The sequence below is a fragment of the Lemur catta genome, chromosome 1, assembly GCF_020740605.2.
Source record: "Lemur catta isolate mLemCat1 chromosome 1, mLemCat1.pri, whole genome shotgun sequence".
Classification (NCBI taxonomy): domain Eukaryota; kingdom Metazoa; phylum Chordata; class Mammalia; order Primates; family Lemuridae; genus Lemur; species Lemur catta.
In genome coordinates this window covers 22,988,500-23,012,301 of record NC_059128.1, presented here as the reverse complement: position 1 = coordinate 23,012,301, position 23,802 = coordinate 22,988,500, and the positions used below count along the sequence as shown (strand labels likewise).

General features: G+C 41.4%; 1 long non-coding RNA gene across 5 annotated transcripts; it reads right to left on the bottom strand.

The window, feature by feature from the left end:
• Window positions 1-24: 24 nt before the first annotated feature.
• On the bottom strand, window positions 25-21,884 carry LOC123646044. Of its 5 annotated transcripts, none has more exons than XR_006737777.1 (5): window positions 19,958-20,135; window positions 18,526-19,081; window positions 14,771-14,889; window positions 10,284-10,374; window positions 8,880-9,092 (listed from the first exon to the last, which is right to left on the bottom strand). It is a non-coding gene; the product is annotated as an uncharacterized LOC123646044 (long non-coding RNA). The 5 variants fall into 5 exon arrangements; XR_006737774.1 differs by lacking the exon at window positions 8,880-9,092 and adding an exon at window positions 21,601-21,884 and having other exon boundaries at window positions 9,457-10,374; window positions 19,958-20,061; XR_006737776.1 differs by lacking the exon at window positions 8,880-9,092 and adding an exon at window positions 21,174-21,320 and having other exon boundaries at window positions 9,457-10,374; window positions 19,958-20,061.
• Between the last annotated feature and the right edge of the window lie 1,918 nt (window positions 21,885-23,802).

Below are 23,802 nucleotides of genomic sequence, written 5' to 3'. Positions count from 1 at the left end.
GCGTAAAGGAAGGAGCACGCAAGGCGCAGGCCCCTTGGCCGAAAGGCCTTCTGGGATTTGTAGTTCTTTGGAGAGGAGTACAATCCGGTTGTATTCTGACCAGACCAAGCGTTATCAGGAGATAATCACGTCAGTTAAGAGCAAATATATAACTCGATTACTCGTGTACTGTGTGATATGATAGGGTGTTCCCTAGGCAAAATAGCGAAGTTGGAGGGAGATGCCTTTTATGCCGCTTTATTTCATTCCGCACTCAGTCCCATTCCCCTATTAGGGGTACCAAGTGCAAAAGCTTTCCAGGGACAGCAACTTGAAGTGAAAGGGTCAGAGGGTTTTAAAACGATACTGTGAGACTGGCGAATGGGGAGTTCTTGGGCGCTGTAAAAACATTCACACTCAAAACTTATTTAAGCAGTACCCCCCCGCCCCCCAAACACTCTCCTGAGGAGGTATTTGTGATACTTAGTAAGTTACTGGGTGTTTGGGTTCTCTGTCCAGGGTATGACAAGAGGGAAATCACAATGTCGGCCTGGCTGAGATCTCTGAAGAACCACGTCTCCTAAACTCATTCTTCCGTTGGCAGAATTCAGTTCCTTGCAGTTGTGGGATTTAGGACCTTATTTTGTTGTGTGCTGTCAGTAGGGGCCACCCTCAGTTCCTAGTGGTCACTCTCAGGTCCTTCCCACATGATTCCCATAGGTTTCTTCCAGGCCAGTTGACTTCCTCTTTGGCCACAGGTGGGAGAAAACACTGCTTTTAAAGGGCTCGTGTAATTAGGTCGGTCGGACCCACCCGAATCATCTCCCTATTTTAAGATCAACGCTGCTACACAGCATAACACAGGCAGGGAAGTGATGTCTCGTCCTAGTCACAGCCCCAGGGATTATACAGCACTTGTACTGTGATGGTGGGGGGAGGAGATCTTGGGGGACAGCTTGGAATCCTGCCTGCCATAGTATGAAAACCAAAAGAAAACCTATTTTGGGGGAGACAGGGTCTTGCTCTGTTGCCCAGGCTAGAGTGCAGTGGCAGTCATCATAGCTCACTGCAAACTCAAACTCCTGGGCTCAAGCGATTCTCCTGCCTCAGCCTCCAGAGTACCTGAGTCTACAGGTGCGTGCCACCACGCCCCAGGGAATTTTTCTATTTTTTGTAGAGATGGGGTCTTGCTTTTGCTATTTTAAGATCAACGCTGCTACTCAAACTCCTGGCCTCAAGCAATCCTTCCCCCTCGGCCTCCCAAAGTGCTAGGATTACTGGGATGAGCCACCATGCCCAGCCTAAAAAACTATTTTGGTAAATACAGAGTTATTAATCACGTTAATATAACGAGCATGGTCTAGGAGACTGAAGATTTGAATTTAAGATATAGCTCCACCACCAATAAACTGTGTTACTATGGTCAAGTCACTTGATTTCTTTGGGCCCCAATTTTATCGAATTTAAAATGAAGATCGTGTACCTGCTTTAGATATATATCATTATATGTCTATTAGAGTGATTGTGAAACTTACATGAGGTAACATAAGTGGATATGTTTTTTCTCAACTCAAAAGTTCTATATAAATAGATTATTATATTTAATATTTTGGTTGACAGTGATCTGATTTACATCTGCCCCAGGAATGTATTATTTCTAAGAAGAATAAAAGAGGTGCAAATTAGAGAAGGCCCCAGAAGCCAAGATCAAGAAGCTTAGATTTAATTCAGCAGGTGATTTAGAACTGAAAGAGGACTTAAGTAGAGAGCCTGGGTCAAAGGAAAGGGCAAGAATGACAATTCTTAGGGCAGAATGGGTTTCTATGGCAATTTGAGACAAGGAGGCCACTGAGGACAAAGTTAAAGTAATTAACCCGGGAAATCAGTAAGACTTTGAGCAAGACCTGGGATGTAGGATTGAAAGAAAGGTATGGAGAAGAGATTTTACAGTCCACCCTGATTTTCCACAGAGGCATATTGTGCAAGGCATTTCTACAAGTCATGGTCCCTTGCTGTCCTTGGGGTATATGGAGAACAGCAACTGACTTTAATAGTAGTCTTACCAAAACATAATTAAGAAAGCAAATCTACTGCAAAATTGATATGATACTATACCCCAAGGCCAAGTGTTCTGCTGTGCTGAATCTTTCTTGCCCATCCATCCCTCATTATCACAGGTTGTCAGCAACTGCCTGCTCATATAGAGACCCCAGTGCAGGCTGGAATCTGAGCTGTGCCAGGCTGCAAGAAACAATCAATTCACTCCACCCTTGGAATTCCAGGTAGAGGAATCGTTCTCAGAGAACCTAGGGCTGAACTTGATTCCTAACTAGCTGTGGCTGTGTAGCCACAAGTAACATAACTTGTGAGGTAGCAGTTAAGCAGATTCCGGAGTCAGCTTTCCTGGCTTCCCATCCCAGCTTCCTAATTTACTAGCTGTAGATCCTGGTTAAGTCACAAATTCTCTCTGTCTGAGTTTTCTCATGGCAAAAAAAAAAAACAAAATGTGGAGAAAGTAAGTAATAACCTATTCTCATAAAGTTGGGGCGATTATATGAGTTAACCCTGTAAAATGCATACACCAATGTCCAGCATAGAGTAAGTACTCAAAAATTAATTATGATTTTCTGGTCTTAATTTAATTGACCTTAACAAAATTTATTAAGCTTCTTGAGCTTCAGAATTTGCATCTGCAAAGTGAAGCAATTGAACCCAATTTTATTTGAGGTAACTTCCAACTAACATTCTTTTCTCTTTATATGTTTGAATTTATTGCAATGCCAGTATTTTATGCTCTAATGCAAATATGCTTTAGTTATTGCTACATTATAATCATTCTCTGATAGTGGAGCTGCCCCACTTCACTGTTCTTTCTTTTTAGATGTTTTTCATATGCCTTCCCAATCTTTATCTTTTTTTTTTTTTTTTAAATAGAGACAGGATCTTGATGTGTTGCCTAGGCTGGTCTCAAACTCCTGGCCTTAAAGCAATCCTCCGAAAGTGCTGGGATTACAGGCATGAGCCATTGCACCTGGCCAGAAAATTTTTTTTTAATTAAAGTATTGCTTTGCATTGTAGTTTAAAAGGCAAAACCAAAAACCAACTAGACCCAAAGATTACTTAGTAACTGCAAAAGGAAAAAATGTACCTTACAGTGGAGAGATCTGGCTGTCATCACTTTAGCATCACTAATAGTGGGACAGTCTGACATAGGTGCTTCTAATAAGAAGTTCCCCAATGTTCTGATCAAGCCACACCTAACTTCCACTTCACGAGAAATTCAAGGGATAGAAGAACAAGTTAAACAGCATGAGGAAACAATAAGAAAAATCTAGAATATGAGACATTCTACAAGACAACTGACCTAGACTCTTCAAAATGTCAAAGTCATAGAATAGATGTCAATAAAATAGATGAAAAGAGACTGAAGAGACATACCAAATGCAATTAGAAAGCCTTGATTAGATTCTGGTTCAGCTGGGGAAAACTATAAAAGATATCCCTGGGCCATTTGGAAAAATTTTAATATGGACTGGTAGTAGACTACATTATGGAATTTTTGCTCATTTTCATCATTGTCAAGTAGAAGAATGTCCTTATTCTGTGGAGATGCGTGTCAGAGGGTTTAGGGATGAAATATGTTAACTTAGTTTCAAATAGTTCAACTCAACAACAAAAAGTATGCGTGTTTGTAGTGAGAGAATAAGAGCGAGCTTGAGAGAAAAAGCAAATATAGCAAAATGTTAACAATTGTTGAGCCTAGATGGGAGGATGTACTATATAGGTGTTTATTAAACTATTGTTACAACTTCTCTCTCTCCCCCTCTCTATATGTGTGTATATATATATATATATGAAAAATTTCATAGTAAAAATTTAAGAAGAGCAAAGTTGAAGAACTCATATTTCCCAATTTCAAAACCTACTACAAAATTACAGCAATCAAGACAGAGTAGTACTGGCATAGGATAGACACATAGGTCAATGGAATAAAATTGAAAGTCTTAAACCCATATGTCTATGGTGAACTGATTTTTGACAAGGGTACCAAGACTATTTGTTGAAATAGTTTTTTCATCAAATGGTGCCTGGAAACTTGATATCCATATGCGAAAGAAGGAAGGTGGACCCTTACTTCATGCCATATACAAAAATTAATTCAAAATAAGTCAAAGACCTAAATGTAAGAGCTAAAACTATAAAATTCTTAGGAAGAAACACGGGTGAATCTTCATGATCTTGGATTTGGCAAAGGATTTTGAGATATGATACCAAAAGCATGAACAACAAAGAAAAAAACATAAATTAGACTGAATCAAAATTAAAAATTTTGTGCTTCAGAGGACACCATCAAAAAAGTGAAAAGAGCCAAGACTTCCAGGCAAACAAAGACACTTCTAATAGGCATGACATTTCAAGAGTTTAGAGATTACTTCCCAGAAGCTAAGGAAAAAAGGCCTGTTTGGGCAAGGTTAAATTCTTTATTACAGAAACCTTGAAAACATTATGCTAAATGGAAGAAGCCAGTCATAAAAGAGCAGATATTGTTTGATTACCTTTATATAAAATGTTCAGAATAGACAAATCCATAGAGACAAAAAGTAGGTTAGTGGTTATTTAGATCTGGGGTGGGTAGAGATGGTGGGGAGATGAATAACTGTTAATGGGTATGAGTTTTGGGTTTTTTTTTAAGTGTTGAAAAATTAGTGGTGATGGTTGCACAACTCTGAATATATTAAAAAACCATTAATCTGTACACTTTAACAAAGTGATGTTATGGTATGTGAACTGTATCTCAATAAAGCTGTAAAAATGAAGTTAAGTAAAATGCAAAATTAATAAAATGAATAAATAAGCGAATAAAAAGTATGATATTCATTTTTCAATTGAAATTTGAATTATTTTATTGAGTTTTAGATATATTTATTCATATATAAAAATCCTGTAGGCATTTTGATTGAGTTGTCTGTAAATTAATAACTTGGAGAGAGCTGGTATCTCTACAATTTTATGTCTTCTCACTCAGGATCACTGTTTAGATTTTGACATATTAAAATCTTCTTTCATATCTTCCAATAACATTTTGAAGTTGTCTTTATATAGATTGTACATATCTCTCAGGATATTAATACTTAGGTATTTCATTTTTTTGTTATCATGAGTGCAATCTCTGTTTTTATATGATTACTATTATAAATATAACTGTAATTTTTATTAAGCAAGCCAAAAATGTCCTGAAATGTGTCAGTCAATTTATGGGCAGAATCAATTTTTTTTTTTTGTACTGGCAGGATCAACCAGGTCCAGAATCAATTTTTTGACTGTAGATAACTTAAAGTTAGGGTCAACCTTTGTTGGGTGAGATGTGCTCCTACATCTCTTCTCTGAGATTGAGCAGTTCTTTGGGCTGATGAGTAGGAAAGCAGCTTTGCTATCAGCTACTTTCTTCCACGAGCTCTGAGACTTTTTCTTTTCTTTTTTCTTTTTTAGAACTCAAGAAATATAAAGCCCTGAGACTTTCTGTTTAAAAGCACTGCGAGACCTGCTGACCCCATTTCTTTCCAGATTTAATTATTCTTTTTGAAAGTTGGCTCTAACCTTCAGGGGATGTGAAACACAGGGATCCAGTGTGGATGAAGCTTTAGACCCAAGATAACTATTCCTCTATTGAACAGCCTGGCAGGGGAACAATTTGCCCTTTGCTCTGAGCCCTGTCATCTGTTTTGATCATTTTCATTCCTATCAAGTGTGCCGTTGGCTCAGAAGGCAGCCATCTGATATCTAAAGTGACTCCTTATGTTACCTCCTTCTCCCTTTCTCTAGTAACAAGATATTCCACCAGAATATGCCTGTTTTTAACCCAAGGAGATGTGGCGGGTAGGGTAGTAATGGCGATGATTGAATAACCCAAAGGATAAAAACACTGGGACAATAATCATGGTTATTGTTCACTGATGACCTCCTCCCTGCCTATTTATCTCATTTAACCCTTACAACAACCTTATGACTACTTAACTCTTGTTATTCCCATTTTAAAGATGAGAAAATGAGGCTTAGAGATGTTATATAATTTGCCCAAGATGACAAATAGAAAGTGACTAATCTGGAACTTAAACCCAGAGAACACCATCTTAACCATTATTCCATACTGTCTCCCAAATGGAAGATTCTACCTTTCTAAGAAATCTGGTGTCAGGCAGATCTGAGTTCTAGTCCTCCCTTCCTCCATACTTCACTCAGTAATCTTCCGCCAGTCTACCTACAGCAGAAAGCTGTGAGGATGATGTGAGGTAATGAATGTAAAGTGCTGAAGTGGTTGGCTCACAGTGAGTACTAAATAAATACCAACTGTTATTTTTCAAAAGTGCATCGAAAATGTATCAAGTCTTTTTTCTGTACCAGACCCCATGCTAATTTGGGGGATTCAAAGTTAAAGATTGCACAGTCCATTGTCCTAAAGACCAGTGGGCTGTAGAGCTGGGGCTTGTGGGCCGAATCTGGCCCCCATGAGCATTCTGTTGATCCTTCACATGCTTTGAAACTTTTGAATTAGTACCAGACATTTAAAAGTTGGGAGATTGGAATAAAGATCTGGATTTGCAGCTTCTTTAGAAAACCAGAACTGGCGACATGGAACCTACACTCCACAGGGCAGCAATCATCTGGGGAACGTAGGCCATAGGCCCCCACCACTCCCTGTTGCATCTCCAAAGCTGAGCATATCAGTTACCATTCATTGTTGCAGTTGCACTGTTTTCCTTATGCTGAAGAGAGAAATGAAATGCTTCATGTACCTATGATGCTGTCAAAAGAAAACAAAATATAAAGGGAACTGCATAATTTAAGAAAAATAGACAAAATTTTTGTTTCTGTTCTAAAGCCAGGATTATTCTCATGTCTGACCTGCTTCACTAATTTTTGTTATCTTCCTGGCTGGGCTCCGAAGGCATTTGGGTTTGCAACTTCTGGTATAAGAAGGTAACCTCATCACTATGTGATCATTGTTGTGCTGGAGATAAGCCCGAGATACTTTGGAAACACAAAGGAGAGGCACTCAGCTAGGCTTGGGGGAGTTCAGAGGATGCCTCTCAGTTATGTTACCTGAAGATGGTCATTTGCCTTTAGTAGGTGAGGCCCAGAGGGACAGGGCAGAGGTTTGGATGGTGAGTGGAGTACCAGTTATATACCAACAATAATATAGGGCTATTCCTTCAGATGAAGGGCTGAGAATATTTTAGTTTTTAAATAATAAAAGGCAGGGTCAGTGTGTCAGGTGGAATTTATACCTCCTATACAAAATAAACCCACTCTTAAATGTCTGTTTCTGACAAAGGCAAATTTTAAATTCCTCCCAGTGCAATAAAGAAAAGCCTCCAGAGGTGAAAGTGTTTCTGTGAGAGGAATCCAGAAAAGTAGGAGAAAAAAAAAATCTAGCGGCTTCCAACATGAGAATGGAAACCTGTCTAAATGACGAGGGCCAGGCTCAGCCCACAGGAAAAATAACTTTCTTCATAGTGGGCAGATGCTAAGGAAACCTTCCCCCCACTTTTGAGGACATCTAACAAGGGAAGGAGCAGGCCTAGATCAGACTGGTTAGAAGGGCTTAGCCTATTCTTGCTCATAGACAGGAGGCCATTCCCACCAGGGACCTGAGAAACTTGGCAGAGGCTGCGTGAAGGTTGAGGATAAAAGGGTCTTTCTTTGTGGGGTTCAAGGTTAAATCCAACCTACAGTCAAGAACTCTGCTCCAAACCATGAGATACCACTCCCTACCCACCATATGGCTGTAACCAAATAGACAATAACAAGTGTTAGCAAGGATGTAGAGAAATTGGAATTCTCCTACTTTGCCTGTGGAAATACAAAATGGTACAGCCACTTTGGAAAACAGCTTGGCATTTCCTCAAATGCTAAACATAGAGTTATCATATGACCCAGAAATTCCACTCTTAGGTATAGACTCAAGAAAATGAAAACATATGTTCACACAAAAACTCGTATACAAATGTTAATAGCAGCACTTTTCTTAATAACTGAAATGTGGAAGCAACTCAAATGTCCATCAGCTGATGAACAGATAAACACAATGTGGTATGGTATATCCATGCACTGAAATATTAGTTGGCAATAAGAAGAAATAAAGTACTGATACATGAAATAATATATATGAACCTTGAAAACATCGTGCTGAGTGAAAGGAACCCGTTACAAAAAACCAGACATTATATCATTCCATTTATTTGAAATGTTCAGAATAGGCATACGCATACAAATGTAGAATAGCAGTTGCCTGGGGTGGGGTGGGGTAGGCAGGAAGTCGGCCTCAGAAAGGCAAATGACAGCTAACTGGTTTCTTTTTGGAGTGTTGAAAAAATAAAAAGTTCTAAAATTACTTAGTGGTGGTGGTTATAAAACTGCGGATATCATAAAAGCTACTGAATTATATACTTTGAAAGGGTGAATTTTAGGATATGTGAATTATATCTTAATAAAGCTGTTATTAAAAAAGATTATTGGCCGGGCATGGTGGTTCATGTCTGTAATCCCAGCACTTTGGGAGGCTGACACTGGAGGATCACTTGAGCCCAGGAGTTCAAGACCAGCCTAGGCAACATAGCGAGAGGCTGTGTCTACCAAAAAAGAAAAAAAAAAAATAAGAAAAATTAGCCAGCTGTGCACCTGTAGTCCCAGCTACTTGGGAGGCCGAGGCAGGCAGATCACTCAAACCCAGGAGCTTGAGGTGGCAGTGAGCTATAATGGTGCCACTGCACTCTAGCCGGGGCGACAGAGTGAGACTTGCTATAATATGTTGCCTAGGCTGGTCTTGAACTCTTGGGCTCAAGTGATCCTCCAGTGTCAGCCTCCCAAAGTGCTGGGATTACAGGGGTGACCCACCATGCCCGGCATATTTACTTATTTTTATTGAAGTTGGTAATGGTTAACTTGTCCAAGACTTAGTTCTGCTGTTGATGAACATTTGAGATGTTTTCCATTTGGGGTCATAAGGGGATGTTGCTGCTTTGAATATTTGTACATCAGTTTCTCTAAGGCAGTGGTCCCCAATCTTTTTGGCATCAGGCACTGGTTTCATGGAAGACAATTTTTCCATGGATCTGCGGGTGGGGTGGAGGGATGGTTTTGGGATGATTCAAGCACATTGCATTTATTGTGCAGTTTATTATTATTATATTGTGATATACAGTGAAGTAATTATACAAACCTCTCTGCTAATGATAATCTGTATTTGCAGCTGTTCCCCAGCACTAGCATCACTGCCTCAGCTCCACCTCAGATCATCAGGCATTAGCTTCTCATAAGGAGTGTGCAACCTAGATCCCTCACGTGCACAGTTTACAGTAGGGTTCTCGCTCTTATGGGAATCTAATGCCTGCTGATCTGACAGGAGGCAGAGCTCAGGCAGTGATGTGAGCTATGGGGAGCGGCTGTAAATACAGATGAAACTTCACTTGCTGGCCTGCTGATCACCTCCTGCTGTGCAGCCAGGTTCCTAATAGGCCACGGACCAGTAGCACAGCCGGGGTGGGGGTCGGGGGGAGCTACAGGCATTGGGGTAGGTTGCGTTGAAATTAATGAGGGGCTGTGTGCATTGGGAACAAGTTAGTGAGGGATGATGAGTTAGGAAGTTTGTGGTAGGGGCCTTTAGAATCTCAACTCCTTTGTTTTGCAGAAATTCTGCCTTTTCTGGGAAACAAACTCAAAATGTCACGTAAGTTAGTTAAAAGTCCTAAAACATGAGAGGGAGAGGATTATAGAAAACATAGGGGTCCTCGACATTTGTTCATAGAGCTGGCTACACTTTGTCTGAAATCTTCATGTGGTTTGGCTACTACATAGTCCTTTCTTTATTATGAATATCTTCCACCCCTCTGCTTGAATTTTTGCTCTAACAATGGTATCTTTTGATGAACAGAAAAATTTAATTCTGAAGTAAGCAAATTTATGAATCTTTTCTATTATGGCTAGTGCTCTTTGTGTCTTGTCTAAGAAATTCTTCCCTGTCCTGAGGTCTTATCTCGTAAAAGCTTTATAGTTTTTCCTTTTACACTTAGGTCAATTCCACCTGGAATTGAATATTGTTCATAATGTGAGATAGGAGTGAGCGCAATTTCAATTTTTTCTACATGGATGCTCAATTTTATCAGCACCATTTATTAAAAAGTCTGTTCCTCCCTCACTAACCTGCAGGCCACCTCTGTCATGTAGCAAGTGTTATGTAGCAAGTGTCATGTATAGATATGTTTGGGGGCTCTTTATTCTGTTCCTGTTACAGCAAGTCCTCTCACCTTGTTCTCCTTATTCAATAGTGTTTTGTCTTGGTCCTTTACCTTTGGAATCAGCTAATTAAGTTCCACCAAAAGCAAACAACAAATAAACCTGAAATGAAACAAAACAGTTTTCCTAATCAGTATAAATCTCAAGATCTAATTGGGTAGTAGCAGGCAGGGACTCTTTTTCTACTTGGGAGTGAATGAAGAAGCATGTAGATTTAGTTGCTGTTGACAGCTGCCTTATTCTAGGGCACATTAGGGTTGAAAACACTCAGAAGGGCATTACCAGTGGAATCACTCGGAACAGAGACAATGTCTGAGTCTTTGCCTCTAGGTGCTGCAGCTACATCAATTTGACTTGGGTTTTTGGTTAGTTGCAACCACCAAAAACATCCTAACTTATCCATAAGCTATCTTAAACATAGTCTTGAATGCAGAAGTAAGTAAAAAGGCCTCTTCATGAAAAAGAAAATAACTGTCACAAAAACTATGACTTTAGGCCAGGTGTGGTGGCTCATGCCTATAATCCTAGCACTTTGGGAGGCTGAGGCAAGAAGATTGCTTGAGCACAGGAGTTTGAGGCCAGCCTGAGCAAGATCTAGACCCCTGTCTCTACCAAAAATAGAAAAATTAGCCAGGTGTGGTGGGGCTAGCCTGTAGTCCCAGCTACTTGGGAGGCTGAGGCAGGAGGATTGCTTGAGCCCAGGAGTTTGGGCTTGCAGTGAGCTATGATGATGCCAAGGCACTCTAGCCTGTCTCAAAAAACAAAATCAAAAACAGGCAGCCAAGATGTAATAATGATGATAATGATGATGGTTATAACTAACAGTTACCAAGCCAGGCACTGTGCCAAGAAATTTACAGATAATATATATCATTATATTTATGATCTTACTCAATGGCTGTAACCTCCCAATGTTATTCTTTCCCCATTTTAGAGATGAGGAAACAGGTCCTGAGATGTTAAGCAACTCTCTCAATATCACAGTTAATAAGATTCAACAGTAGGCTTGTCTGGCTCCTACACACTTACCAATGCTCTTTGGATTTAGAATTCTTTATCAAATAGGGCAGATTAAAAGCTTCCAGGACAGTAAGGTTTTGGGAAAAGGGGAATTCTACCTCACTACTAGTAGGAACACAAATGGATAGAACCTTTCTGGAGAGCAGTTTGGTAGTATTATTAAATACCTACAAATGCTTATATTCTTCTAACTAGTAATTCTACTTTTAAAAAAAATTAGTGTTGTCTGAAAATAAAAATTGTCAAGGATGTTCGTGGCAGCAAAATTCTTAGTAGCAAAAATAGAGGACTGATTAAATAAATGTTAGGAACTAAAATACTCTTGCAAACATTAAGAATAATGTTTTAGAATTTTTAATGACAAGGAAAAAATAGCATCTTAAGAAAGCAGATTACAAAACAATATTCACAGCAGGATTTTGATTGTATATATTATTTAAAAAGCTAGAAGAATATACTGTAAAATGATAGTAGCGATTATCTCTGCAGGGTAGTATTATGGATAATTTACATTTTCTTCTTTTACTTTTCTGAAATCTTCAAGTTTCAACCATAAACTTGTAGAACATTTTATTTATGAAAAATTTCAAACATATTCAAAAGTGGAGAAAAGAGAAAAATGAACCTGATGACCTTACCATCTTTAATAATTTTTGATACAGGCCCAATTTACTCATCATTTGCTCTCCCAGATTTATTTTGAAGCATATCTCAAACATCGCACCTAAATTTAAAATAGTTAATTCTTTAATATCATCAAATATCCAATTAGTATTCACATTTTCCTGATGATCTTGCAATTTATATGTGGTTTATGTATTTTAATTTCTTTTTACTTACAGGTTCCTCCTCTATCCCTTTTATTTTTTTTCTTGCAAGATTTTGTTGAAGCCGCCAGGTCATTTGCCTTTTAGAGTATCCTATAGCCTCGATTTTGCTATCGTATCTTTGTGATGTTGTTTAACATGTTCCTCCCCTGTCTGTTTCCTGTAAATTCTTCATTAGATATAGAGGCTTGATCAGATTCAGGTTTTTTTTTTCCCCCAGTTGGGTTGGGGGAGCGACAAAGAAATAACTCAGGCGGTGGTGTTTACTTCCATCTGAAGGTTCCAGTGTCTGGTGGCCTTTCTTGTGATGCTAGCAAACATTTATGATCATTGCCACATCCATAAATCATTAGGGATTGCAAATTGATGATGTTCTATCATTCCTTTTCTGTTTATTAGTTGGAAGAGAATTTTTCCTTCATCAACTATTTGATTACCCTTTGGAAAAGATCACAAAGGAGAGACTAATACCTGCTTCTTCCCTTTCATGACCAGTTTTTAAAATAATTAAGCAGTTTCCTAGCATTCTTCAGAAGTGTCTGATAACATGTTTTTGAGTAGCATTATAAACTCATGGAGTCAAACATACTTGATGTGCTTTCATCCATTGATGTTTTTAGCCTATTGATGCCCAAATTGTGCTACCTTTAGCAAGTAGGGGGCTCTTCATATTAGCTTCTGAGTCCTTTTGATCAAACTCCAATAGTCTTTGATAGCTTCCTTGCTTTCTGGTATAAAAGGTATTCCGGGATCATCTTATACATTTCCTTCCTCAGATCTGGAATAAGTCATTTCTTTAAAGGGCCCCGGTTTCTTTTAGTGGGACAATCTGCGTGCTAGGTGATGGTAAGTGAATAATTTTTTTAAAGTAAGAAATAAGAGATACTGGATGGTGAATAACAGTACAAAATTAATAGAACTATAAAAGTATCACAGTGAGATCTGAGAAATAAAAATAAATCCTAAGCTTCTCAACCAAATGAATGGACCCTCTCCTGGGCAAGGGGACCCCAGAGAAGCCTTAAAAACTGAGTTCCCAGCCACGATGGGGTGGGAGGTCAGATAGCTTTGTCATACTCCCTCCCTTGATAACTACAATTAGACTTTCTTTCCTAAGGGTCAAACAGCAACCAGCCCTTTTGGAAGACTTGCTCCACTGCTGATTTCAACTAACAGCCTGATGCTGCTCCTCCACTTTTGCAGTTTTGACACAATAACTGACCAGCATTTCTTCTTGATAAGAGTCTACCAATCATGGACTAGTTCTGGCCGGTTTACAGAGGCTGCATATAAGATGCTTCTGTGTCTGCTGTTTCACCTTTTGATGTATAGAGCCTAATTATTAATACGTTTAAATGTTAAGTCTCATCCCAAAGTGAATGTCAGACACATGTAACATGCATGTTTACTTACTATGCATGCACATGCCCTTTCATGAATATTCACAGCACCTCCTGTAACCTGTTGAATATGTATACTTGGGCAGCCCATTCAGCATAAATTCCTACCTCATCCTTTCCTCCCATGAAGTTCCTGGACCTTTGGAATCTCCAGCCTGCAGGCTGCAACACTTTATAAGAAATAAAGCTGTCCTTTCCAAATTTATGAACCTCATGATTCTTCAGTTGACAGGGGGAAATACTTCCAAACAATTCAACAGGCCCTGAAAGAATGACTGTATCTTAACACCATACCATCTCATTGACGTGACCTCTAGTCCCTAAGAAAACCTTAAACTCCGTTCAGCAAACTTATTTTAGAGGGATGTGTAAAATATTTCAAAAAATTATATGTGTGGATAAGCCCTAGCTTTCTGGAAAATTAATGTAAATAGAAGTCTTTATCACTATAGCAGTGGCTGAGGCTTATGGTGCAGAAGAGAATCATTTAGGGAGCATGATAAAATACAGATTTTTGGGTCTCACTCCAGACAGTCTGAATTTGGGTGTAGGGATTGGATTTTGTATTTTAGTAAGCCTTCCAAGTGATTTGGAAGCAGGTGGTCCTAAAAACTAACCTTTGAGGAATACTGCCAGATAGATAAGACAGAGAAAGTAGAGGAAGAGGAGGGAATATCCCTCAAAAGAGTATATGTTGCAGCATATTTTTGAGAATTAAGCCATATTTTAAAAACCTAGTGTCATCTTTTTCTGATTTCAAAGGATTTTGTTCTTCATGTAAAATTTCAAATGTAGAAGCAAACACAAGTAAAAAATACCTGCAATCCTACTACTCAGAGACAATGTTCATTAAGTTGGTATATATTCTTCCAGACTTTTTTTTTTTGAGACAGGGTCTTGCTCTGTTGCCTGGGGCTAGAGTGCAGTGGCATCATTGTAGCTCACTGCTGCAACCTCAAACTCCCAGGCTTAAGGGATTCTCTTGCCTCAGCCTCCCAAGTAGCTGGGACTATGAGTGTGTGCCACCATGTCCAGCTGATTTTTTCTATTTTTTTGTAGAGACAGGATCTCACTTTTGCTCAGGCTGGTTTTAAACTCCTGGGCTCAAGCAACCCTCCTGCTTCAGACTCCTAAAGTGCTAGGATTACAAGTGTGAGCCACCTTGCCCAGCCTTCTTCCAGACTTCTAAAAGGAATTTCAGCTGCTCCTTTTGGCAGCAAACACAATCAGTGACTTGCTGGGATCTCTTACCTAGTAAATGGGAGTGTCCACACCGGAATTCGATGCTGAATTCTGAACTTCATTATGCTCCATCATAACAGGAACAGAGGGCCTTACCCCGATCCCCAGCATGACTTTACACGTGTCCACTGTCAAAAGACAAAATTATAACAAATTTAGTTTAAAGATCTTTTATGTTTATTTTTATTTTTTTAAAGATATTAATATAATGAAAATTACTATATTTATCACTATACTAACAAGGAACAAATTTAGTTTAAAGACCTTACTTGGTTTTTATTTGTTACTCTAGAATCAGTCAACATCTCACTGTTTAAGATATAATGAATGTTCCAACGAAATGAGCAGAGGAGGTTGACTTTATAGAAGGAAAAGGGCTGAAGAAAGCAGAAACAGAGGATGAAAAGTGGATTTGTTGTTTCAAAGTTACTTTATACTTACAAGGTTAAAATAGAGGGGACTACCTTATTATGCTGACTCAGATTGACTGGAATCTCCTGTTTTTTTAGGGAAACTTGATTAAGTGGCATTTAGCACAAATGACTCCATTCTGGTTTGGCCTGGTCTGCTGGGGCCTAGTGCAGGAGGCTAGTTTAAAACAATGGCCTCCCATAAACTTTGTTTCACACTACATAGCACTTGCTAAATTGATGGTACAATTAAAACAAAAAATAATCTATGTCCTACCATCAGACTGTGGGCTTCTCAGCAGGGCAGGAACACCATCTTATTTATATCTGTATCCTTGAAAGAAGGCCTGGTGCTTAATAGTGGCTCAATACCTGGAACATAGTAGACAACCAATAAATGCTCCTTCCGGGCAGGGTGTGGGGAGAAAACGACTAGGTCTCCATTGCCTCTCACAGAACTGAACTGCAAGCGCCCTAGACTTTTCAAGACTGACCTGGTTTTCTCCCAAAGAAACAGTTTGTAGTAGCCCAGTGTTCAAGAAACAGAATATCTTCCTGAAAGCATGACGTAGAATTGTGCAGGAGAAACCAAATCCTCTTAGCTTCATACTCCCATATTTAATTACCAGGGCCCCAGACATAAATGAGGATGACCTGCCTCCAGGATTGGGGTGGAAAGCCACCTCATCCTGTTGCAATAAAGTTGACCAGGTTTAGAAACAAATGCCTGGCTGTCTCTTCTTCTCTTTCTCTCTCTCTTTTTTTTTTAAATGCAGAGACGGGGGTCTCCCTCTTACTCAGGCTGGTCTCAAACTCCTGAGCTCAAACGATCTGCCCGCCTCCCAGAGTGCTAGGATTACAGGCATGAGCCACCACGCCAGGCCTTTCCTCCTCTCTCTTATCCTCACAAACAGCTACTACTTGGATTCTGAATGTTAGAAACAAAAGCATGGGCAAGGAATAAAGTTAGATTTAATTGATAGTCTTTTGGAATGTAAATACTGTACCAATTTGAAATGAAGACATAATGTTTTCCAGCTTCAATATAATCTACTTTGGTTTACAAGAGTGAAAAGTCTGGTGAAATACATAGTTATAAAAATGTGAAAAACGCATAAGGAAGTAAATCTGTGCAGAAGGAGAACTAAGGAACTGAGATATTCCTCAATTTTTTACTGTCTTCTTTTTCTCCCAGGTAACATTTTATTGCATGTGTTCATTATATGCAAGCATGTTTTCATTCTCCCAAACAGTTGTCTTCCTGGAACCAAGTTCACGTGTGGGTAGCACTCTGCTAGGTACTAGCTATGTGATAAATGAATGTGCAAGTAGTTGATATAGAGGACAGTGATTTTAACTGTGCATAGACCCCTTCAAAAATTTGTTATCTGCTGTGATTCTATGCTTGGAAAGATACACAGATATATACAAATGCATATAATTTCAAAGGGTTCATGATCCCTAGGAAGCGCCCCCAGAAGCCAAGAAACCAGAACCCTGCTCTAAGAATTTATTATCTACTTGGATGGGTATCTATGACAGTTAAAAAAGCAGAGGTGTAATAGCGATGGAGTGATAAAAAGGAAGACTTTGACTAATGCACGATTGGTTTGTGCTAGAGTGGCTAGAAGAACATTTTGGGGAGAAAGATAGAGAGCTTACCTTAAAGTCTGGGTGAGATGACAGAACAGGCATGGGGAAACAGCCTGGGCACAGACCTGGAGTGTCCAGTAGAGTGAGGGGAGTGTGAGGAGGGTCAGCATAGGAGCAAGACGGCGGGCAGCAAGCAAGAGGTGGAGGGGCTAGGTGGGAGGGACTCTTGCTCATGCCACGTCTGGGGTTTGGACTTCACCCCATAGATAAACCCAGGTTTCTCAACAATGACATTATTGATATTTGGAATCAGACAATTTTTTGTGGTGGGGGCCTGTTCTGTTCATTGTTAGATGTCCAGCAACACTCTTGACCTCTACTCACTAGACACCCCCAAGTCATGACAATCAACAAAGTCTCCAGACATTGCCAAATGTCCCTTGGGGAGCAAAATCACCCTGGTTGAGCATCATTGCCATAGAGTACTTGAATTTGGCAATGTTTTCCAGACTTCGGTCATTCAGGTATCGCCTTCACAAATTTTGCCAGAGCCTATTGCCTATTGCATGACTATCTCCCGTAATGCTTTTCTTTCTTTCTTTTTTTTTTAATGAACTCTCTTCTTACATTTTTACTTAAGCAAATTTAATCTCACTCTAAGAAACGGTATCCCTGATATCTTGAAAGAGATGTGCTAATTATACTTTTTCTAATGCTTATTTAAATACCTAATTATTTAGAAAGTTCATCCACTTAGCACCTGTTCTAGAAGCAGAGCCTGAAACAGGGGTCCTTGTTCCAGTGATTTATTGAGCGAGTGCTCTCAGGAGGAAGTGGAGGAAGTAGGATGGGGCAAGGGAAGAAGCCAAGCAATGATAAGGTTTCAGGGGAACCTTTTCTCAAGCAATGATATGGTTTCAGGGGAACCTTTTCCCTCGGTGAGCCCAGAAGCATGAGTAGCACCACGCCAGCATCCCCCCTCCAGGCTAAAGGGCTTCTGTACTCTGTATCTGTTAGTCACTGGCTGTGGGAGCCAGCGTGTAATCTAGCACTTCCTGGTAAGGCAGCTCCCTTCCACCCCATCAATAGTCTGGAGAATGGGGCAGCTGTGAGCTATTAGTAGCCAACACTCACAGCAGCCTAGTGATGGGGTGCACTGGCCTGGTAAAGGGGACCTGGGCAGGACACCAACAGCTTGTATCACCAGGGGGACTCGTACCATAGTTTAGACAATGCTGGTGTAGAGGATGGCATGGCGGATGTAGCATGTTAGGAAACCAGTCTGGTGCTGTTTCGTGGAATGTCTAAGGAAGGGAGGAGCCTGGAGGAAGGGGCACCAGATGGAAGTCGGTGGAAAAATCTCAACTTGGGATGCGTAGGGAGCTTGACAATGCTTGTGATGACAGAAATGAAGAGGAAGGGAAAGATGGGAAGGTATATGGAATGAAGTGCCAACAGGCCGAGTTAGTGATAAGAGAGTGGGGAGAATGAAGAGAAAAGGATGGCTCAGTTGGGAATCTGGGGACCTGGGAGAATAGCAGTGCCTGGGTAGGAACCAAGAGTTGGGGTGAGGAAGCTGCTGTCAAGACCAGGAAAGCAATTCTCTAGCACTAATATTTTTGGGAATATCCCCTCCTTGCTTTTATCTGAAATGTCTGTTGTTAAAGCTAAGGATTTGCTCCTCAGATTTTAGCAAAAGGAGCATGCTAGGTGGATACCAAAGTCCATTTGCCTCTTCCGTCTGCAGAGATGCCGACCTACCCTCTGTCCCCCAGCATGTGAGTAGCTCTTGGGCAGACTGCAAGACCCTGTCCTCTCTCAGGATCGAATTCACCCTTGGCGTGAGTCACACTTCCTATTGCCTTTCTTTTCTGATGAGAAGGTCCTCACCGCCTCCACTGCCCTCCTTTCTTGGCAAGAGAAGGCTGGTGTGAGATTTAATTTCTCAAAACAACTAAAAGAGATGCCAGCATCCCCAGACTCCATCTCACGTGAGCCAAGATCTTCTTTGGGCGCAGAGGGTCAGTGCAGACAAAGGCGTGCTGATCACTTGCGATGGTTTCTCTCTCTCTAATTATAGAAAGTATTTAGCTATTGTTCCATAATTGCTTGCTGCAGTTGGGTTTGAGCATTGTTTTTTTTTTTTTTTTTGACAAAAGCCTGGTTTCTGATGAGTTGTTCTTTTCTTTTCTTTTCTGCTTTGGTCCATTGCCATGCCAGCACCTGGCTATTCTGTTGGAGAACTGAAGGAGGTGGTATGGTATTTCTGGAGAAGCTGTTTTTCTTCATCTAATTGTTCTCATGGCTTCCCAGTTGCCTAATAGAAAGAAGGGAATTAACATTTACGTCTATTTACTATGTGCCAGGCATAGCCCTCACATAGGTTGTCTCATTCAATCCTTGCAGCAAGCTTGAGAGGCAGATACTACTATCCCCAATTTATGGATGAAGAATCTACAGTGCAGGAAGTAAGTCTCAACCAGCAAGTAGCTGAGCCAGAATTCAAACCCAGATCTGTCTGATGCCATGTTTTTTCTCTCAAAAGAGTCTGAGAGTTTTTATAGACTTTTGGCTAATAAGACATTGGTGTTGATGCTTCTACCACTATGGAAGAATTGGGGAATCCTGTTCTGTCACCCTGAAAGTGCCTATTTCTAGGTCCCCTGCTAGTGGTGGGGCCTGGTGGGGATGCCTCTTGGACTCTAAAAGGAGGTCTGGGATTCCTGTGTTGGTTCATGACACATGGAGGGATTCCCAATGTTGTAGCAATGACAAGGAGGAGAGCCACCCTCCTGGGCTGCAGCAGTCAGGGTCCTACAGGAAACAGATGGCACATTCAGGGGTTTAAATGCAGAATTTCTAATGAGTGGACTACTTAGCGGAGGTATGTGTGGTTAAGGGAACCAACAAGTGATGGGGAAGCACTGGACACCAGCAATAGCAGGGAGCCATCCCCTGCTCCCTCCAGGTCTAAAGGGGCACGATGGGAGAATGGTGTTCCTGCAGCCCTGTGGCAGCTGGGGCTATGGCAGAACTGCCCAGACAAAAGCTGTGGCAGGAGGGGAATCCAGCCACTGCCAGAATGCCGACAGGAAGGGCAGGAGCAGCTGGATGTGTCTGTGTGTGAGTGAGTGTGTGTGTACAGATACCCAGGCCTCTCTCTCCTGTCTTCCCCTCTCCTACTCATGCTTACCATTGGCCAAACCCAGCCAGAAGACAGAGGTTAGGGGATCCCCAGGGATGCAGCCGTGGTCAGCCTTCTGGGCACAGGGCAGGCAGGAAGGGCGGAGAGAGCATCTGGGAGATACAGAGTGTTTAGCACAGGGGCTGACTCAACTGTGGCCTCCACTCCACGTTAATGTTAGTAAGTGGGACATTGCTTACTTATGAATGTAAGAACATGGAATCTGAGAGTTGGAAGAGCCCTGAGAGTTCTACCTGTAAGTTCCTTTACTTTAAAAAAGAGCATCCTGAGGCCCAGAAAGGGAAAAATGACTGGTCCAGGGTCCAAGGTCAGCTAATTAGTGGCATAGGCAGGACTAGAACCCAGCTTGCCTAACTCCATCTTGCTCCTTAATTTGTGAGCTGTGGTCAGGTCAATTAATGGCTAATAAAAAAAGGATACTGCTGAGCCAGTTAGCCTATGTCCAGTTAAAACTGTTCAAAGATCTCAGGGTGTAGTTTATTTTGTCCCCAGGCATTTGCCTCAAATGATTCCCTCTCTAAATACATCTATGATCAGAGTAGGCTGCCCATTTCAGAGTGTGGGCTCTGGAGTTAGGCTCATGGGACTGAATCCCAGATCTGCCCTTACAGAGTGATCTTGGACAAGTTCCTTAACTCTCTGTACCTTAGTTTGCTCAACTGTAAAATGGGGATAATAACGATAGCCATCTCATATCTCATGAGGATTATATGAGAAAATATATTTAAAGCACTTAGACTAGCATCTGGCAATAAGTGCTTGTTAAAAGTATGTACATGTGTGTATATACATATATATATGCAAATATATATATGTGTGTGTATGTGTACATGTATATATCTATATCTCTATATATGTTCTATCCCAAGAAATTAGTTTAGAATTCTGGTTGAGGATTTGTATGGTTTTTACCCTTATTGAGGTATATCAGCTGTTTTTCACAAGGAATTTTTCCTCTCCCTTATGACAGATTAGAACACTGAAGGGCCTGAATGATATGCCTTTTATGGGATTCCTCAGCCAGTTAGAGGCAGATGAGAAATCCCTGTTCTCAGTCTATGGCTATACTACCCTGAATGTACTCCATCGTGTCTGATATTGGAAGCTAAGCAGGGTCGGGCCTGGTTGGTACTTGGATGGGAGAAATCCCTGTTCTCCATGTCACTGCAGCTCTTGGGTTGGAAATTAATTCTAGATTACTTACCTTGATTTACTTCCTCCCAGGTATTAAAAAAATATCCCATTAGCTTTCCAGCAGGTACAGGCCAGTCTGATTACCTCATGGAAGTTGTCCAGAGCCAGGAGGCCTCTCTCCCTCTCTAGTCCCCTGCTCTCTCACCCACAGCACCCAAATGCATAGCCACAGGGTAGAGAATTGACTGCTCCTCCCCTGGCAAATGCGAAACTGCCCTCTGGGGTAGCTAGACCCTGATCTTCTGGCCCTGGTCTGGGCTGCCTGCCTTTGTCCTGCTGGGACACTCTCTGTCCTGGGCAGGTGTGAACACAAGCTTCCCGGGCTCCAGCTCCTGCTTCACCCTGCTGCCACTTCCCTTAATGCAGGCCTTGCAGGGGCCTTGCTCACGTTTGGGGTGCCGCTGTCAACCAGACTGTAGCTTTCCTGCTTCTCCTACCTGGGCCCTCTCTCTTGCTGAGAACACAGTTTCCTCATTACTTCCTCTTCAGCAGTCTTTCCTTGTTGGCATAAAGAGGAACCTGATGATTTGATTTCTCTTGCTTTTCCTCTGGTTGGCTGTTGTATGATGCTTTCTTCCAGACAATTCACTTCCAGGACAAGACACACAGCATCCTGCATGAATACCTCTCTTGGACAGCGTTCTACATACTCAACAACACCAGGCCTTTCTGCCCCAGAAACACAACTGGGACTCTGGCAGATTCTGAAATAAATTAATTGCTTCCTTTTATGGCTTTGGTTGCTTAGTTGCACTTTCTCTGATCATATCCCCTCCCAATTTAGAAACACTTCAGTGGCTTCCTAATGCACTTGGACTAAAATCCAGAGCGAAGAGCCCTCCCAGGCCCTGTGCGGCCCAGCCCCTGCCTGCCTCTCCTACCTCCTCCCACTTCTGTCACTGCTTCTGTCACTGGGTTCCTTTCCGTTCCTCAAACGTGCCAAGCTCTTTCCTACCCGGGGAACTTTATATTTGCTATCACCTCTGTCTGGAACACTCTACTCCATCCTCCCCACAGCTGACTTCCTCATCCATCAGGTTGCAATGTCCTCAGCGAGGCCCTGCCTGACCACCTCCTACAAAGAGGCTGTCGCTTGCCTCTCTGCCTGGTGGCTCTTTACCACACCCTGCTTCTTTCCTTTGCACGGTTTATGACATCATGCGACTATCCTGTTATTTTTTTTGCTTGTTTATTGTCGGCTCCTCTTCCCTGATCCCAGCCAAAATACAATAGACTGGGTAGTTCATAAACAACGGACAGTTATTTTTCATGTTTCTGGAGGCTGGGAAGTCCAAGATCAAGGTACCAGCAGATTCAGTGTCTGGTGAGGGCCAGCTTCTCGGTTCATATATGGTGTCTTCTCGTTGTGTCCTTATGTGGTGGAAGGGGCAAATGAGCTCCCTCGGGCCTCTTTTAGAAAGGGCATTAATACTGTTCATAAGGGCTCTGCTCTTACGATGCAATCTCCTCCTAGAGGTCTCACCTCTTAATATCATCCTTAGGGTTAGGATTTTAACTTATGAATTTTGTGGGGACACGAACATTTAGATCATACCAAGCAGGGACCTGGCATGTTTTGTTCACCATTATATCCTCAGCACCTAGTACCTACTGTGTGCTAAGCACTGTGATCCAAGTCTTTGCTCTCATAGAGTTTACTTTCTAGTGGAGGAGACAGACAAAAGTCATTTAAACAAATGAATGATACACTTTCAAATACTGATCAGTGCTATAATAAATAAAACAGAGTTAAAAGATAAAGTGTGTCTCAGGGCATGTGGGGGGTAGGTAGGTAGAGAGGAGTAATTGGAGATGGCCTCTCCAGAGGGGTGACATTAGCACATAGAACAGATTGCCAAGATGGAGCAGACCTCTGAAGATACAGGGGAACAGCAGGTGTAAGGGCCACGAGGCAGCAGCCAGTTTGACGGATTGAGGAATGGAAGGGAAGCTGGTGTGGTTAGAGCGGAGTGAGCCAGGGGAGAGAAGGGTAGGAAATGAGGCTGGAGAGAGGGAAGTGAGGCCAGGCAAGTCAGGTAAAGAGTTTGGATTTTCTTTTCAGTGTGATAGGGACACCTCTGAACATCCATATTCAGTTACCAAAGCTCTCATACCATCTCACTTGATCCTTACAAGAACCTATGACATAGGTAGCACTGATAACAGTATTAACTCCATTTTACCAAGAAGGAAACTAAAGTTTTGTTACATTAGAAAACTTCTTGTAATTCATATGGTTCAAACAGGATTCTCTGACTCTAAATCAGTGTTTTTTCACCATGGCTGTGAGTTGAAATCCTCCAGGGAGCTCTATAAAATATCTATGTCTGGGTCCCACTCCCAGAAGTTGGATTTAAGAGATTTGGGTGTGGCCCAGGAGGATTTTTAAAGCTCTCCAGGTGATTCTAATGTGGCTGAAACCACTGCTTTCAATCCACCTGCTCCAGTCTCCCTCCTTAACAGAGACCTTCTGCTAAGCTGCTCATTAAAATCATGGGGGGAGCTTTTAAGAATTACTGAGGCCCAGACCCCACCCTAGTCTCCAAAATCGGAATCTCTGGGGGGTGGGGCTCAGGCATTGGCTTGTTTGAAAGCACCTTATTTGCCTGTCTGCTTTGGAACTTCCCACATTTATTTTT